The 17,904-nt window shown below is 46.3% G+C and overlaps 1 pseudogene across 1 annotated transcript in view; it reads right to left on the bottom strand.

Moving 5' to 3' along the window:
* Window positions 1-17,904, bottom strand: part of LOC110597002 (E3 ubiquitin-protein ligase RNF213-like) — a 188,775-nt pseudogene that overhangs the window by 16,793 nt on the left and 154,078 nt on the right. Inside the window, exons 44-60 of the transcript XR_013437186.1 lie at window positions 17,675-17,813; window positions 15,325-15,516; window positions 14,465-14,610; window positions 13,152-13,306; window positions 11,649-11,870; window positions 11,241-11,422; window positions 10,507-10,627; window positions 7,243-7,343; window positions 6,966-7,148; window positions 6,105-6,274; window positions 5,916-6,015; window positions 3,838-3,949; window positions 2,960-3,173; window positions 2,596-2,786; window positions 1,724-1,852; window positions 888-998; window positions 191-433 (exon numbers count right to left, since the gene is read on the bottom strand). The product of XR_013437186.1 is annotated as an E3 ubiquitin-protein ligase RNF213-like (transcript). The remainder of the gene's footprint in view (window positions 1-190; window positions 434-887; window positions 999-1,723; window positions 1,853-2,595; window positions 2,787-2,959; window positions 3,174-3,837; window positions 3,950-5,915; window positions 6,016-6,104; window positions 6,275-6,965; window positions 7,149-7,242; window positions 7,344-10,506; window positions 10,628-11,240; window positions 11,423-11,648; window positions 11,871-13,151; window positions 13,307-14,464; window positions 14,611-15,324; window positions 15,517-17,674; window positions 17,814-17,904) is intronic.

The raw sequence follows: 17,904 nt of genomic DNA, 5'->3' as shown, positions 1-17,904 counted from the left end.
ATCTCTGTGTGAAACGGCAAAGGGTAGGGCATGTTTTTACCAGGACTGTGCTGAAGGATCAAGTGGGGCAACAGGGCAGAGAATCTAGAAGATGGACAAGTCGGAGTGTTCCCACAGCCACAGGCCAGGTCTCAACATGAAAAACCCTGAAGTTTCACTGTGAAACCAAAGTCATCATCATGCAGCTTACCGCCATGCTGGCTGGGGAGAAGGCCAAATTCCTCAGGGGCACCAAGACTTTGCTCTGTCCACACAGAAGGACAGCCGCAGTGTGAACAGCCATTTCTGTCACTGTTCCTTCAAGGCTGTCAGCACCAGGGCCCGCGCTCAGCAAGGGCAGAGTGTTGGCCACGAGGGATGCTGCGAAAGGCCTAACCCCCGGAGGAGACAGGATCTTGCTGTCCTCAATGAACCTGCTCACAGCCTCGCATTGCTGGTATGAAAGACGTTTTTCATGTTAGGATATGTCAAAGAAGAATACTGTGTGAACTAGGGTTTCTCTTTGAAAGTCACACATTTCAATACTGAGTGCACATCAAATATTAAGATAAGTATAGTTAAATGATCACTAATGGAGGAGAAATTCATCAGGAAAGAGAATTTTCATATAGAAACACAGCAACCACATTCTTGAGTGCAGATCTCAAGACTCTGTTTTGGTAAACATTAGGTAATTAATTAGGTAATATTCCTGAGACTGTAAGTTTGGGTTAAACAATGAATAATTCTTCCACATAACAAGGGTACACCCTCTATCCTAGATAGGAAATTATGGAAGGTCATAATTCCTATTATCCTGATAGAAAATAAAAGTTTATGACTTCTACTGTGCTCAGAAAGTTCCTCCTAATCATGAGACTGAACTCAAGCCCCAATGTGTCACTCACCTCTGGCTTAGGGTGGAGGTTCAAGTTGTGGGAGCAGTGGAGAGCAGCCACTTCTCGGAACAGCGCCAGCAGCAGGTAGACGGCCTGTTGAGCTCTGGGGCTCCTGCAGGCCTGCGGGTGGGGCATGGAGCGAGCCCTCAGAAGCTACATAGCGCTACCTGGAGCAACCTTCCCTGGGCCACGCACCATGGCCCTTCACGCACATGACTGGGGCTATGAGTTCATGAGACATGCTCAGGTTATCCTCAGTGCACAAGGGCCAGGCAGCCATGATGGAGAAACAGAAGTCAGCACCTGTTCTCCTCCAACTACTTCACTGGTCTTGGAAATGTGTCCTGAGAGGTTTTTCTATTTCCTCTTTCCAGCATAAGGCCCAGATAAACTGGGACTCAAAAAGGAAGCAAGACCAGAACAATTTAAAGATTAGAATCCTGGGGCTGGGGTTGTAGCTCAGTGTTAGAACGCTTGCCTAGCATGTGTGAGGCACTGGGTTTGATCCTCAGGACTGCATAAAAAGTAAATGAATAAATAAAATAAAGGTATTGTGTCCATATACAGCTAAAAATGTTTTTAAAAGATTAGAATCCTAAATCTCTGTATCAACATCAAAATAGACACATAAGCATATATGTGGATTGTGAATCTATACAGCTATGGATTTTGCTAATTGTCCTGACATCTTTCACTTACCAGTGAGACCATGGGCATCTGCCTCCTGGCATATAGTGTCACTCTAGGGGCTGTTCAGAGGCCCTCTCCACCATATCTGCATCCTTTGACATAACCAAGGTCAGGGGGGCCACCTGCATCAGGGAGAATCTTTGAGCCCATCCTACCATGAGAGCAGCCTCGAGGCCGGAGGCCTTGCACTCGAGCATGGCTTTGCCCACTGCGTCACGAAGTGCCTTGTACTTGTCCCCATGCACCAGGTATTGGTCCATCTGGCCCGTGTGGTCTTTCTGCAGCTCAAAAGAAAAGGGTTAGTCAAGGTGGAGTGGGTTGAGGTGTTCTGCAAGGCCCATCTCCATAGGCTAAGAAAAACAGCAGACACCACTGGAGGCTGGAGGTAGCTCAGCTGGGACTCCCTGTAGGGTCCAGGCATGACAGTCCTGGGAGTCTTCAGGAGCATGTCTTCCATAGGGAGAGCCCAGGGAGGAGGGAGGCTGACCCTGGAGCTTCTTGCTTTCTCTACACATGGCACCACCCCAAGCGAGGTGACAAAAAACATGTCATCTCTGAGTCCCAGTTGGTCATATTAAAGATGCCAGGAGCTGCAGTGCCATATTTTTTAACCCTAGGACAGTAAGAATTTTCAAATTTTGAGCACTGGGAACAGAGAAGCCTGAAAGCCAAACCCATTACACTTGTCTTTCAAGTATACCCACCTCTGCCTAGCACAGAGCACAAGACACAGCCTGCAAGAGGTCACCTTTTAATTTACTGGAAGCAAATATTTTAAAAAAATACTCATTTACTTTCCCCGAAGTGAAGCCTAGATAAAATGCAGGTGAACAACAAACCAGAAACACACACAAGTGTGCACGCACATGTGTCCATGCCTACCTTTGCCCTATAGCAAGTGGCCTAAGCCCACCCTGAAGCAGAGACCAAGGACCAGATGCCTGCCTGCGTCCTGCCTGTCGTGAGGGCTGGGAGGGTGAGGAGTGGTGCCCATAGCTTCCCGCTCTGCCAGGGACCTGCGTCTCACCTGCTGTGCAATGACTCCCTTGGGAAACACCCACTGGCATCGATGGCCCTGCCTGGAGAGGCTTTGCACAAATTCCATCCCTCGCAGGCTCGCGAGCCTCCAGACCAGGTACACGCGGTGCCAGTCATTCCCTGCTTGGCTGCAGAACTGCTGGACGTGCCACAGGTAGCCCTGCTGTTCCTCAGCCAGCTCTGAGAGTGCAAGGAGAAAGCTGGTTAGTGACTGGAGACTGAGGGCCTGCTTCTGGGGAACTCAGTAAAAAACACCCAGAAGAGGGGACCATGGTAAGGGCCAGCAAGACCCTAAGGACAGTTCTTGTCCTTCTGAACCTGTAGCTAATTTCTCCAAGGTAGAGAAGACCTGCCTAATCCCTCCTGAAACTCCAAGAGGAGGTCAGAAGCTCTGTCAAGACACAGGCGAGTCCTGGCCACCTCCTGCAGGTACTCTACAGACGCAGCAGTGGCAGGTCCTTGGCCTTGTCTCTCTGAGGAGCAGGTCTGTAGGAAATGGCCTTCCTCCCTCAGGCAGTCAAGTTCACTCCTTGTGCAGTAAGCACTGGTCTTCTCCTGAATTGAATCCTAAGGAACAGAGAACAAGAAAGAAAAGGGTAACATACTCTATAATAGGCAACTCCCCAACCTTCTAAAATTGCCAGTGAGAATTCAAGGAAAAATAAAAATCATTATTGTAGATCTGAGTATAAATTTTTTGATTCATAGAAAACAACTGAAAAAGCAAACATATGAGAAAAAAAATGTGTATAATCTTGAAATTTGGAAATAAAAATATGAAGACATTAAAAAGGATTCATGATCTCGCCAGCTGGGGATGACCATTGCTAACCCTGAGGTGTACTCCTCCAGGCTGTACCAACATGCATGTGACTGACAATGTAGTCACACACTACTTAACAACAGGGACACCTGTAAGAATGCATCCTTAGGGACTTTCAATGTTGTGTGAACATCAGACAGCTTCAGATACTAGGTAAGGATCTCACCAGACCACCATCACACATGCAGTGAAGGAAACATAACCAAGTGGCTCCTGACTGTGTGTGTGACATCTAAGAGCAGAGCAATGTCTTTGAAACATCTTTCTTTTTCCACACGGAAAAGAAGCATCTGTTAATTGTATTGAATAAAGCTGCATTCTGACAGTTTTCGGAAACTCTGCCACTGCCTAAACCATATGGTTCAGATGGTTTGCAGAAAAAAAGCAACAAAGAGGCAGCCGGCTTACTTCTAGGCAGTTGATAAAGAGCATATAGAGTTCGGTCTTATGTTCAGTGATGAACGCTTTCTTCTCTAACAGGGACAAATAGGCTTGGATGTAATCTTTCACTGCTTGGAAGCTGTGAAAAGAGATATATTATTCCTGGTGATGTCAGGATCACCCTACACAAAAGCACATCTATAATCAATCTATTATCCAACTCTTTCTCTGTGTGAGTATAAAGGTATAATACATACATATGCAGTTATATAGCTTTAACAGCTTTTTATTAAAAATGTTTGCACACTCTTGGAGGAATATAAAATTCCATATTGCAGTTCAGCTGTTCTCAAGCATTTTGGTTTGGGGCTCTTTTGCAGGCTTAAAATTTATTGAAAACTGCAAGAAACTTTTTGTTCATGTGGGTCAAATCTATCAATGTTTATGGTATTAGAAATTAAAACTAAAAAGTTTCAAGAATATTTATCAATTCATTTAAGATAAAAAGAATAAACCCACATGTGTTAATGATGTTTAGAAGTGTGGCTTTTTTATAGTCCTATAATTCTTGGAAGCCTTGTTTAACAGAAGTCAGCTGACTTCCTACATCTGCTTCTGATGCTATATTGAAGCATACAAAGAAAACCTGGCCTCACACATGATGTAGTTGGAAAACGAAGAATTTTTTAATAGTCCTTATATATCTTTGGGGTTATTCTTTTTCAATACTCTACCAACACTTGAAAAGTGATCATTTCTGAAGGCTGGTTATGGGACTTGATACCATGTCAGTTATTTTCATCATCAACTATATTACAATCCCATAGACTACTCTGTTATAAATTTTTCCCAGTGCTATGGATTGAATCAAGGGCCTCACTGTGTGCTAGTCAAAAGCTCTATCACTGAGCTGCATATCCAGCCACTGCATCATTTTTTGATTCTGTAACATCAGGCATTGGTCATTTGGAAAAGCTTTGGTTTGCTGAGTAAAGCATATCTTGAGATGTTGGCATATTTTTAGTCTACAACCTGTTGTTGTAGATACCTACCTACATTCATCAACATCACCAGAGATCTGTGGTCTGGTGGTCACTGGTTCAGGCAAAATGGCAAGGCCTGAGAAAAGCAGCCAATTCTTATCTGGAGACATTTAGGAGTGGAATTCTTTGAGATAACCACTGTCCTCTGGTATGCAATGTTTTGGATCTATTTCCTGCTTCTACACAACATTAAAAATCACAGCCTCAGGCTGAGGTTTTAGCTCAGTGGTGGAGCACTTTCTCCTCAGGTTTGAGGCACTGGGTTCTATCTTCAGCACCATATAAAAATAAACAAACAAAATAAAGATATGCATTCAACTATAACTAAGGAATATTTTTAAAAAATCGAAACCTCAGGGGTTGAGATTTAGTAAGGCTCATATGTGAAACTGGCATTTGAAAAACTACATATGCACAGTGGAGAAGATGACCATGACTATGGTTGCAATTTCCTTCATGCAAAGAAGCTTTGGCAAAGTTACTGCAAATATGGACATGTTGAATAGGCAAATTACTGTCTCAGGATTATTTTTAAAAACTCTGAGGTCTGGGACCCCCTCCCCACCAAAGGGTCTCTGCCAGCACGCTGAAAATTAAAGCTCAATGAACACACAGGATCAGCCAGAGGACACCATGCTTGAACATCACTGACAGCCTGTCTCACTGAGAAAACACATAGTCCGCTTGCTGTGGAATCTTGACCTGGAGGACACCAAGGCTAAGGTACAGTCTGAGTTACAACCCTGCAAATCACACCCTGGGTTGGCCATGAAGCTAGGGTCAGAACCACCATTCCTAATTCATGGGTTCTGCATGCTTCACCACACCAAGGGTCCTTCCCAGAACTCTGTCTTCTTACTTGTACCAGACCCTGGCAATGCCCAACTCACATGCACACAGGGTTCAGTGTCTAAACATAAGCAACAGAGACCAGGTTTCCTCGCACTGAAGAAACTTTCCCAGATCATGAGCTAAGATATGTGGCAGCACAAAGACCAAGCACAGCCCAGCCCAGAGAAACTGAGGCCTCAGACAAGTGTGCCTTCAGGGAGCCGCTCCCACCTGTACTTCAGGAGCAGCTTCAGCACCACAGAGCGGACGACAGGAGTCTTATCCACAGCATCATCAAATGGCGAGAGAGACTTGGTGTGTTCCTGGTATCCTTACAGAAAGAGAAAGGTGCTACTGCTCATATCATGGCACAAAACAGGGAGGAACTGAATCAAGGTTTGAAGGAAAAAAGTAACTCACGTTGGGGAGCATCTCTCAAAAGCTCCTTCTGCACAAAGAGTAGAAACAGCAGCTCATCAATCACACTCTTCTGAGGAGGGGTACTGTCTTTGAAGCACATGGTAGAAACCAGATCCATGAAGAAACTGTTGCACATCTGCCGGAACTGGGCATGTTTCCCAATGGCCACCCTGAGGAAACAGTGAAAACCCAGTCAGAGGATTCAGAGTGTTCCCAAATCCCTGCGTGCAGAATGATTTGAGATTCAGACAGCAAATCATTTTACATCAACAGATGCAAGTGTCTACTTCTGTTAATTAGTTTGTCTTCAAAACTGCAGATAGTTTCTACACACATCTCTTTCAGGAACGCCTCCATCATTGAACCAGGCAAAGCCTGTCACAGAACCCCTTTACTGTGAGGAAAGAGAGGGCAAAGCCACCAGGGATGGAGCATGACCACAGTCTGAAGCCCACAGCACCATAGCTCTCTTCCCGCACCTCCCAAAGGCTGGGCAACAGCAGGTGTGTGGCTTGATAGTAGAGGGCTTGCTTGCCTAGCCTGCACAAGGCCTGGAGTCCACCCCCGTACACACCACTCAGATGAAAAGGAGGACAGAAAAGCTGTATCTAAGTTTCTTGGGTCTCTTTCAAGGGCTTCATTTATGAGTTTCTGAATTTTGCTGTCTCAAAATGTTGCGGGACATGTGTGTCTTGGGGAGAAGAATTCTGAGATACCCAAATGGGAGTCTCACTTCAGAGAGTTCTCTGAAGCCAGGCTTTTATCAGATGGAGGTTAATAGAAATTGAATTTCTGAATATTATATTTGAGAAAAAAGGACAAAAAAAAAGAGGAAGACTTTTAAAGAGACAAGTGTTTTACCTGTGCTTTTGGGAAACTGTCATTGAGAACTCCTTTGGCAGGACAGTTAAACAGTAGGGGCAGGTCATTTGCCTGGAGACGAGCCAGATCTTGACGCAAGGCAAGCAGTACACATGGTCACAGGGCAGACAGACAGGATCTTGAGCATCTCTCAGGCAAATGAGGCATGGCTGCACTCCAAACCTGAAATCCAATCTTTAAATTTCAATCTCCAAGGCAGATGCCAGCACCCCAGGGGCAGCAATCCCTCCCGCCTGGAGCCCAGACCCTCTCTCACCTGGCCAGGCTCTTGCTGGCTTGCTCCTTGCACTCACAGAGAATGGTCATCACAGCCACAAAGGGCCTGTGGGTCTTGAGGTCAGAGTTCTCTTGAAGACACTGGAGGAGAAAGGCCTGGTGAGGGGTGGCACCCATTGAGGAGGAGCAGGGGTCAGCTGTGCCTTGGGGCAGCCCAAGGCCTCAGGGATTCTTAGCAGTTTCCCATCCTTTTATCTCTTTGTGGCTCTGCTGCTTTTAAAAGAGAAGAACCAAATTCCCAGTGTCTCAATTTTCCCTCTTCCTTCCTTTTCTTTTCAGGTCTGCCCCTTCCCTTCTCTTGATGAATTTCAATCTTTAAATGATAATAATGTAATGACCATTGCTACACACCATTAAGCTCTGAGAGACCCCAGCATTTTTGTAATATTGGCTTTAGATCTTGTTTTATTTATTTACTTATTTAGAGATGGGGTCTTGCTGTGTTGTCCAAGCTGCTCTCAAACTCCTGGACTCAAGCCATCTTCCTGCCTCAGCCTCCTGAGGAGCTGGGCTACAGGTATGTACTGCCACCCCTGGTTATATCATATTTTAAAGGAACAACATATAGATCCAGTTGTGGCAGCACAGGCAGCTCTTTCTAATTAAGTATCCCCCCTCCGCTCCCGCTCCCGGGTAACCACATTCCTAAGCTTCTCTGAGGTCTTGTGTGCCTGTGTAAACATCCTGCCATTGTCCTGTGCCATTCTGCCCTTTAAACCCTGTGGCCTGGGAGGCCCCACTGCAGGCCCAATTCTGTGAGTTCCTGGTTGGGAGATCAGCTGCAGATCACTGGCATTAACCACTGTATGGCAGCTCCCATGAATAATTCAGATACCTGTTTCCAGTAATGGATATTTAGTGTGTATTTGGGTTTTCACAATTCTAAAGAGTGCTGTACTAATAGTCTAGCATATGTCTGCTTCAGTAAAAACAAGAAGTTGGGCTGGGAAGCAGCTGGGTGGTGCAGCCCTTTCCTGGCATGAATGAGGCCCAGAGTTCCACCTGAGGACCACAAAATAAATCAAAGTGTATCCAGGACACTCATTTAGAAATGCACATCTTCAGCAATACAGGATAGTGAATTTAATGATTTAATGGCTGTTTCTGAGAGTTTGTGGTCAGGCATGATATTGAAGCCAGAATTAGACAGGCTGATGGGTCAATTCAGAGAATGGAAGGATTGAAATGTTAATTTCTTCAGAACACTTCTTCACCCTCATCAAGATAACCTGCCCCTGCTCCAACATGTTGCTAAGGTAACCTGTCCCAGGGATTGTCCCTCCCTATAGGGAGTTTTAATTAAGCCCCCTTTCTGCCCAGTTCACAACACTTTGACCCCCCCCAGCCCATCTGCTTTTCACCTTTTGGCCATCCCACCAAGCATCTTCTGGGCTTAGTCACTTACACAGGAAGGAGAGAGATAAAAGAGAAGAGAACAGGAGAACAAAGGAAGCCTAGAACATATAAAAAGGCAGAACACCCTCACTTCTTGGGATACCAGGATACCGGCTATGGCCCCCTTCTCCCTTCTGGGAGAAGTCTATGTTACCCATTTTTAAATATGCTTTATATGCTTGCCTCTGCATGTTTCTCTAATGTTCAAACTTCACCATGTAAGGAAGCAAAACTTGTCACTGGTAACCTGTGGTATCAATGTTAGTACTGATGTTCTATAAGAGCATTATACAAATAAGAATAGTTCCCTATTGCTACTTTGCCGAGGGTATATTTTTTCTAAATCATACATTTTGTCAAATGTTCTCTTTACCTTTTGAAATTATTATTTAGAGTTTATTTTTAGCTTATATAACTAATGACATTCATAGATATTTTTTAGCCATCCTTGAATTCCCAGGATTGATCAAACTTGGAAATGATGTGTGTTTATTATCCTGATAAATTTGATTTGTTAATTAACAAACCAACTCAGCAATGGATAAAGAACTTAGACATTTCTCCAAAGATACATAAATACCTGAGAAGCACAAGAAAAGGAGCTCAGCATCACTAGCTATTATGGCAATGAATATCTAAACCCTCTGAGGACTGGGGTAGTAGCTTAGTGGTAGAGCACTTGCCTAGCATGTGTGAGGGGGTTCTATCCTCAGCACCACAATAAAATAAAGGAATAAATAAAAGTATTCTAAAAAAGCTCTTCATTATTAAAACATTATTCTTCATTATTAAAAACAAACTTCTTCATTATTAAATTCTATTAAAATTCTTCATTTTTAAAACAAAACAAAAAACTCTGAACCAGGCAAGGTAGCACATACTCAGCGATCAAGAAGCCTGAGGCAGGAGGATCACATGTTCAAGGCAAGTCTCAGCAGCCTAGCCAAATCCTGACTCAAAATTTAAAAAGAGGCTGAGATGTAGCTCAGTGGTAGAGCACCCCTGCATTCTATCACCAGGACAAAAAAAAAAAAAAAAAAAAAAAAGAAAAGAGACAGAGTGAGAGAGAGACAGAGAAATTTAATAAATTGATACTGTGAGTCCCCTTCTAGTTATACATCAAAAAGAAGTAAAAGCAGGCCTCAAACAAGTTGGTGAACACCAAAGTTCACAGCAATCACAACAGTCACCAGGCCTCTGACATTCTGGTCAAGTCTGGGTATGCCAATCTATTTCCTATGTGCCTGCCTGCATTTCAAAGGCTGCATACCTGTCTACAATGGCCTTTCTCAGACACCCTGACAGTGGGCACTCTGGAGGTCAATGGCATTCCAACCACAGGATGAGATCACACAACAGTTACCCTAGCCCAGGTCATGGGGTGAAAGAGGTGGGAATCTGGTTGTGCTGAGTGACTATTGTTGCCAGACAGCCTAGCCACAGGATGGTGGCTTTCTCTGAGGGGCACTGGTTGTGCTATCATTGGCTTTATCTGGTGTTGGGAGCAGAGGCTCAGTGGTTTTCTATTCCCGTGGTCCAATGAATTGCATGTATTTTGAAGTCCCCCCGTCCAGTGGTATTCTCCTGCATCACTTTCACCCTGCTCAGGGTGGTGGTGACTTTGTCCCTGAGGGCTAGGATGCTGGCCTGCTCTAGGTCAGCTTGGAGGTGGGTGGAGCCTAACTCTTCAGCTCTTGCAAAGCATCCACAAGCAAGTTTCCTGCAAAAGTCCCGTTCTACATAGTCATTATTATCCCTAAGTGACATGCCACGATACAGCAATCAGGCAGGGCAAACTCATGAACAACACATGTCTCTGCATCCCACCAAGAGACTTGCCTGTGCTCACCTTGTCTAGTGAGAAGACGTACTTGGTCACCAGCTGGTCCAGCTCAGGAATCTGGCTCTCAGTCCCCAGGAGCACGTGTTCCACAAAGAGTGCAATAGAGAAAACATGACTCCACTGGGTTCTGTCAAAAGAGGGTATTGCACACTCAGCTCCAACAGAGAACTCTGAGACAGGAGGAGGGATGAGAAGGCAGGTGTAAGGCAGCACGGGAAGGCGAGCTGACAGGAGGGATTATCCGCCAGCCCTGCCCTCAGCACTCCCCCAGCTCTCCATGCAGGCAGGACTTTGGGTCTCAATTTGCTATCTCAGCATGCTCAGCCACTGTGCTCACTCTCTCATAATCCTTCACACAGTGAGTTCCTCTTGACCCTCACAGCATAGCACAGGTTGGGACCCTCCCCACCCTGAAGGCCTGCCCCTCTGCTTGCCCTGCCTGCCCCGGCCCATTCTAATGGCTCCCTGCCACCACAGTGGTTCTCCAGGTGCAGCTGAATAACCTGCCTTTCTGTGGCTCTGGGGCACCATGGCCTCCCTGCATGTGGTTATCCTCTTTCTCAAGCATCTAACAAGATGCCTGGCACTTGACAGGGTTCATCAAGCGCAGAGTAAGTGCTCAAAGAGCCCTTCCCATGGAAGGAGCACCCACTCACCCTGCTGCCAGGTGTGCCAGGACCTGGAGTCCACTGATGATCACAGGCCGAGCATGCCAGGGAGAGCCGGGCTCTGGGTCTCACCTGACCTCCACAGTGACAGCTCTGGCTGTGCTCCCACTGCCTCGCAAGTACCCATCTGAGCAGATGAGCTCCAGCGGTATGGACAGCTTCTTCACCAGTTGCAGCCAGGCCTGGGGATTCGGCTTCAGGATGTCCCTTATCAGCATTTCAGCACAGGCCATTGCAGCCAACACATCTAGTGTGTGGGAAGAGGAGAGTGGTCACATGACCCCACAGGGCCCCTTCGGCCAGAGGTCCTGGCAGAGTGTGTCCTTGCATTCCAGGCTCATAACCTGCTCCTTTGGGTCTTGGGATAGAGGAAGCACTACCCAGCTGTTCCCAACACCTCTGGGCTATGCTGACTCCCAGGCCCCTAAAGGACCTCTCTTTGTGCTCCTGGGGACAGGCGCCTCCCGAGGGGGGCTGTACCATCTCACTGCCAGCCATGTCGTGCTTCTGTACAACTTCAGTGAGGCTCTGTAGAATCTGTGGGTGGATGGTCAAGATTCTGGAGAAGTTGTGCAGCCGGGTCTTGAAATGTTGATAGGCCAGGTGCACCCAAGGCAGGTAGAGCCCTTCCTCGGGCTCTACCTCAGAGACACAGGCTGCTCGCAGCTCAGAGACACAGCACCACAGCGCCATCTGCAGAAACTGGGGTTTTGAAAGGCTTTCAGTATGAACTTTTAAATTATAAAGAGATGTTTTCCTGTGGGAAATCAGAACTATTCAAAAATCACAAAAAAAAGAGAATTACAACCCAGACTTCCTATCTTCCGATTGCTTTTCAGTAGAGCCTCTAGCCATTTTCCTAGCTGTGCCTTTCCTCAGACTCCTCCTCAATTCAAGATCACTGTGTTCCTGATTTTCTCCACTCAAGATTAGATTATGAGAATCCTCTATCACTCATTATCTGTGCAAACATTGTTTTTCAATGGTTGCAAACAACCATTTTAAAATGGACATACTATAATTTGTCCCTTCTTCATTTAGTGGACATTCAAATTGTTTCTAATTCTTCATAATCAGACAAAAAGCAGGAAAACCTTGCTGTGGGCACCTGCCTGGCCTCTGATGAGCAGTGGTGGGGGGGGCAGGCTCTCTAATCACCCTGCCATGACCACTGCTCAGCATCTGCCCAGGAAGCCTGTAAGCCCTCCCTTCTTTTTGAAAACTCAGTTTTACCAGATGAGCAGGTACAACTGGCATCTAGAGACTCTATATGTTCTCTTGAGTCACTGGTAGGGCTAAGCATGTGAGCAAAGCTTTCTAGAAACTTGCACAATTACACCCTGTGTAGCTGGCCTGTAACTTCTACCCATTTTAAAAATAAGAGTATATTCTGCGCATTCTCCGCAAACTCCTCGCTAACCTTTGTCATGCTGGCTAGAGTATATTCTCTTATATTCTCCACCTTCTTTTTCTGCTCTGCGTGTGACTACCAGGCAGCTGAATTTCCATCTTGGGCTGGGCTCTGGCTCTGCAGTCAGCACTTGCCTAGTGGGACTGAGGCTCTAGGTTTTCTCCCCAGCACCAAAAACAAAACTTATCAATCTTTCCACTGAATTTCACTCATTATTCTTACCTTAAGAGGTGAGTTACATATTTATCTTAATTTTGTCAAGAGAAACTCAACAATTTCAAGAGGGGTGATACAAGGAATCTGGAAAGCTTCTCAAGTTACTAGAATGTGCATTCCTGGAGGCCTTGGGGAGTGATGAGGATTGGCCCTGTGTTCTGAGCAGCTCAGGGGACATTCTCAGCCTAGCATTCTGCATGGCTTCATTCTGTTCTAATGAATGCCTGGCACTTGACAGGGTTCATCAAGCGCAGATGAACCTACATGGTAGCACTAGCTCTCAAAAGCTGAGTTCCCATGTTTGCCCCCAGTCCAGACCATGCAATTTCCACACATGACCTTGAGTGGATACCTACCTTCAGCTCCTCCCAGGTGGATACTCTCATGGTGAAAAGCAAGAAGTCCCTCAAGTAGCACTGAACCAGCTCCTGATGCTGCTCTCCAGGGAGCTTGGCAAGAAACATGCCCAGGGGAGTCTGCTGGAAGATTTCTACTAACTTATCTGACCGTCCTGCAGGGAGGAAGCCAGAGTGGCTTGAGACAATTGAAGCCACAAGCTGAGAGAAGCTTGCTCCCCAGGAAAGAGAGCCATAGGCTAGAGCAGCCCCTGGGGGTGACTCAGAGACACAGTGATATTGGTTGCCTTATGGGACTAGAGAGTGGTGGATGTATAGACTAGGGGACACAGAAAGGAAGGCAGGATCAACATTCAATTTAGGCCATGCTAGCCCCAACAAGAAAAAAAACATCTGAGGGAGTCTGAGTTTTGTGCTGCATGACTATTCAGTGTAATGGGCTCCAGTAACCCTGGGTTCCTAGGGAATCAGGACTGAGTGGGCCACTCATCAGGGCTGGGGCCAGAGACTATGCCAACCAGGGAGATTTGCCTTCCAGCAGATGGGGAGTTGGCTCCCAGCTGCACACTCTGCTGGACCAGCAGCATTGGGTAGGGCATTGCCCTAGGTGAAGAAACACCCTCTCAGCAGGGAACAGACTGCTTCACATTGGTTTAGGATATGCAGCAGAATACAGACCCAGGAAAACAAGTTCACTTTGAACATACTGGTTCTCTAAGTGAATGCTGAAAAGATGAGTTCATGTGTACATGAAAGATGACTTCCAAAAACACAGCCCTGCCACTGGCTTTTTTGGAATGACTATGGTCAAACTCAGCCCCCAGCAAGTGACAGCAAAGCACACACTCTCTAGCTTGTGTGACTCAGGATGGATGAACAGCTTATCATGGAAGAAGGGGACACACTTTCATTGCTAGCATTTGCTGATAAAGTTTAAAGGGGACCTTTCCTGGGTCTGAGCCTCAGGACAGGAATGGTCAACTTGCAGCAGGTAGCAAGCCCTGTCCCTGCTGGAACATGCTCCAGTTCACCAGCCTGCTGGTCAGTACACTACTAAATAACCTCACAGCCTCACTTGATGGTGTGACTTACAGGCTTCTGGCCTCCTGATGACGCTCACTCCTTCAGCAGAAATTTCAAAATGAAGGCAGGACATGAACTTGAGCCTATTCCACATGCAAAGTGTGAAAACTACAAGTCCCAGAATTTACCAGGTGCTGTCTGCTGTCTGCCCACTGATGGTCAGGCAGTGTCTTTGTGGATAAAGGCTGCTTCACCAGGGCTGCATCGGGCCCACGTTGAGCAGGTCTCACCTTTTACATCCATGATGTACTGGGCCTGGACCCAGAGCTCTTCCACATAGTCCCTGATTCTCCGGCTGAAGGGGACACTGTTGCAAGCACCCTCGGGAAGGCTCATATAGTTCTGCACCACGATGGAGGACATCTCACTCTTGGATCTGCAGTGAGGTGAGGTGAATGAGAGGTGAAGGTGCTGTGGGCCAGAGGTGGCTCCACGGTAGAGTGCTTGCCTGGCATGTGTAAGGCCCTGGGTTCCGTCCCCTGCACCACATCAAAATAAAACAAGGCTGCATAGACAGTTGCTGTCTCCTTTGATGGCCAGGACTCCTGCTGAACAAGAACTGGTGGGCTACCTCATAACCCCTGATAACAGATACAATGAAGCAGGCCACCTATGCAGGGCCTAGGAGGGGCCCAAAGCCTCAGGCAGAAACAGGTCTCCAGTGCCTGCGCCTGTCCCTCCCCTGCACCTTATTGGCCTACATTCCAGAAATGAAGTCCCTGCAATCTGAACAGGAAACTTGAGAAGGCCCCGCACAAAATAGGGATAGTGAGTCTGGTCTGATCAGAAGCTCGAGGTTGCCATCTCTGTCGATGAGAGAGATCATGCATAATGGAGCATGAGCATGATTAAGGACATATTCTTTCCAAAGGGCAGTGTCCCCACTGCACACAGAGTCCAACCTGGCTTTCTGAGCTATCACAGTTGCCCTGAGAGAAGGAAATAAGGAGAGAGGAGATGCAACAAAGGCCTGCAGGATGCCATGGCCTCTAGGATGTAGAAGGAGCTGGCAAAATGTTCCTTGGAAAACAGAGCCTATGTTCTCAAGCCCAGGAAAGCTACTGAGGGTGACGTATGGATTTTCATTCACCTTATGTTATTCATCACAAGCGAAAGTTCAGCAACTTAGTGTTACTAAAAAAAAAACATCCACAGGTCCTGGGCCCAGGCTGGTGAGTCTGGTCTGATCAGAAGCTCGAGGTTGCCATCTCTGTCGATGACAGAGATCATGCTGGCCAGCAGAGGGGTGACTGTGCCTTGGACTCACTTCCAAAGGGTATGCCTGCAGCAGAGTGGGACAGGGGATAGGGGACAGTGGCTCAGTATCACAGCCAGTGCTGTTTTTGACACCTCCTTCCTCTGTGTCAACAAGCCATCTAGCTTACAAGCCAGGGCTGCAAATTGAAGTTTCTATCACTTTTAAGTACAAGAGATTCACAAATGCAATTGTTTTAAGATTAGTTAGCAGGACTGGATAGAACTTAATTCTACATCTAATAACAGTAACTAGTGCCTTGAAAAGGTGAAGAAATATTTGCTGCATTTTTATATAATTTTTTTCAGAACAAGCCTACTAGGTTCTATAAACAAATCAAATAAAGACCAACTTCACTAAAAAAATTAAATGAATATTTTAAGAAAAAAGTAGCTATAGATAAAATATAATAAAAATGAAGAGATCAAACTAAATTTGATACAAAGTTAAATAAGAAAACATGTTTATCTAGAATTCGGCTTTTCTTATAGGTGTTTCTGTAACTAACCCTGAGTACTTCAGACTGACAGTGCTTAATTGGTTGAATTAACTACATCTCATGTTCATGCTAAAATGATATATTTTTTACTCATGATAAAAGACAAGAATTAATAAATATTTGTTTTGGGGGAAAAAAGTGAAGCCCTTTGTAGGGAATTTTTTTCTGGATATATAGTACACAGGATTCTAGAGATAATTTAAAAACATCTACTGAGAAAAAAAAAATCCCATTAGGCAAGGACAATGACCTTGACTTAAGACCCCAGACTAGAACACACACAATGGATGTGGGAAAGGCAGTGAAAGGGGCCCTGGGCCGGAGCAGTTGAGAGCCCTGAAAAGTGCTCCAGAGTAACAGTCACCGCAGAGGGTCTCCAAGAGACCAAATTTAAAACAACTTGAGAATCAAAAAAAAAAAAAAAAAATGAAGGCAACAGGCTGCATAACATGATGAACTAAAAACCAGAGGACTCCTGGCATAAAGGACTCCAAGGAGGCTGGCTATCTAGCCCCAAGGGTATGTGACATTAAGTCCCGGACACACAGTGCTGGTGAAGTGTCATGACATCCTGCCAGCCTCAGAAATGAGCATTGAGGGTACAGTGCAAGCAGGTCCAGTTGTTTTTGGGTGTTGCTGGTGACCACGGGAAAGAAACTGGTCTCGGGTGCTGTGGAGACCATGGGGCAGTGAAAAGGGAGGCTGGCAAACCCATCAAGGCCAGAGGAACAGTGGCAAAGGGACGATGGGACATGGCTTGGACATGTGCTAGGAAAGGGAGACAGACCATTCACGGAGACAAAAGCATGTTCAGTTTCTGGGCTCACAAACTTCCTTCAGACAATGTAACTAGGAAAGAAGTCAACGAGCACTGCAGAGAGAACTTGAAACAGAAAACTTCCTATGATGAGGAAGCCAGCACCCATGGGCCCTGGCCTCCCAGGACTCTGCCATCGCCCATATTCCCCCTGTGGGCCACGTGACGCAGCAGGCCTGGAGCCAGGGGGTCAGAAGGGCAGAGCTGGAGGGACCTGAAGAACCTCAGTGGCCTAAGATCATCCTGCCAACAGGTGGTTTCAGACCCTCAGACCCTCCATCTGAGACCCTGAGCAACCCTCCTGTCCCCATAGCACAGGCTCTTCAAAGGTTTTCTCAAGTCTGAAGAAAAGGGTCATGGTATTATAGGATAATAAATGATTACGGATAATAAATGACAGTCCTGGGTCCTATTTTTGTACTTGCTGTTACTTCAAGCTGTAGGGATGGGAAGATAATTTCTGTTACTTCCCTGCACATAACCATCTCAATTTTAATAACCTTGAATGGCAAACCTGGCTTTGGTTTATGACATGCTGGCAAACATCCTGAGAACAATTTTTTTTAAAGTTTTCTATTTTGAAAAAAGTTAAGGACACAAAAGCAGAGAAAGGAAGCCAACCATCCCCATGAGCACCATTCAGGTGGCCAACAATCCACCAAGACCAACATCCAGGTGGCCAATAAACACCCTAGGACCACCACCTGCATGGCCAATAACCCACACATGCCCACCATCCAGGTCTGTTTTGGGATCTTGGGGCAAAAACATAGCTCTGCCCCCCGCATAGGTAGAGAAAGAAACACCTGGTGTGCTCCTTCCCCTGGGATGGTATAGTAGGTCCCTGCACTGCCCACTGCTTGCAGTACCTGAAGGTGCCGGCCTCCTGGAGCGCATCCTGGTTCGCAGCCTCTCGCCCCACCCACTCCTTCAGACTGCAGAGCTGGTTCTCTTCTTGCTTCTTTAGAAGGAAGGAGAGGCGCATCTTAGATATCCGCAAGAACGCGGCTGTGAAAAGGCAGAAAGGACATAATTTGGTCCACCTGTGGGCACCAAGTTGGAGGCTCTGCTGTGCTGCTTGACCAGTTCTCCCACAGAG

Source organism: Ictidomys tridecemlineatus, chromosome 4, assembly GCF_052094955.1.
Source record: "Ictidomys tridecemlineatus isolate mIctTri1 chromosome 4, mIctTri1.hap1, whole genome shotgun sequence".
Classification (NCBI taxonomy): Eukaryota; Metazoa; Chordata; class Mammalia; order Rodentia; family Sciuridae; genus Ictidomys; species Ictidomys tridecemlineatus.
The sequence above is the reverse complement of the archived record's forward strand: the minus strand, read 5'-3'. Positions and strand labels throughout refer to the sequence as shown.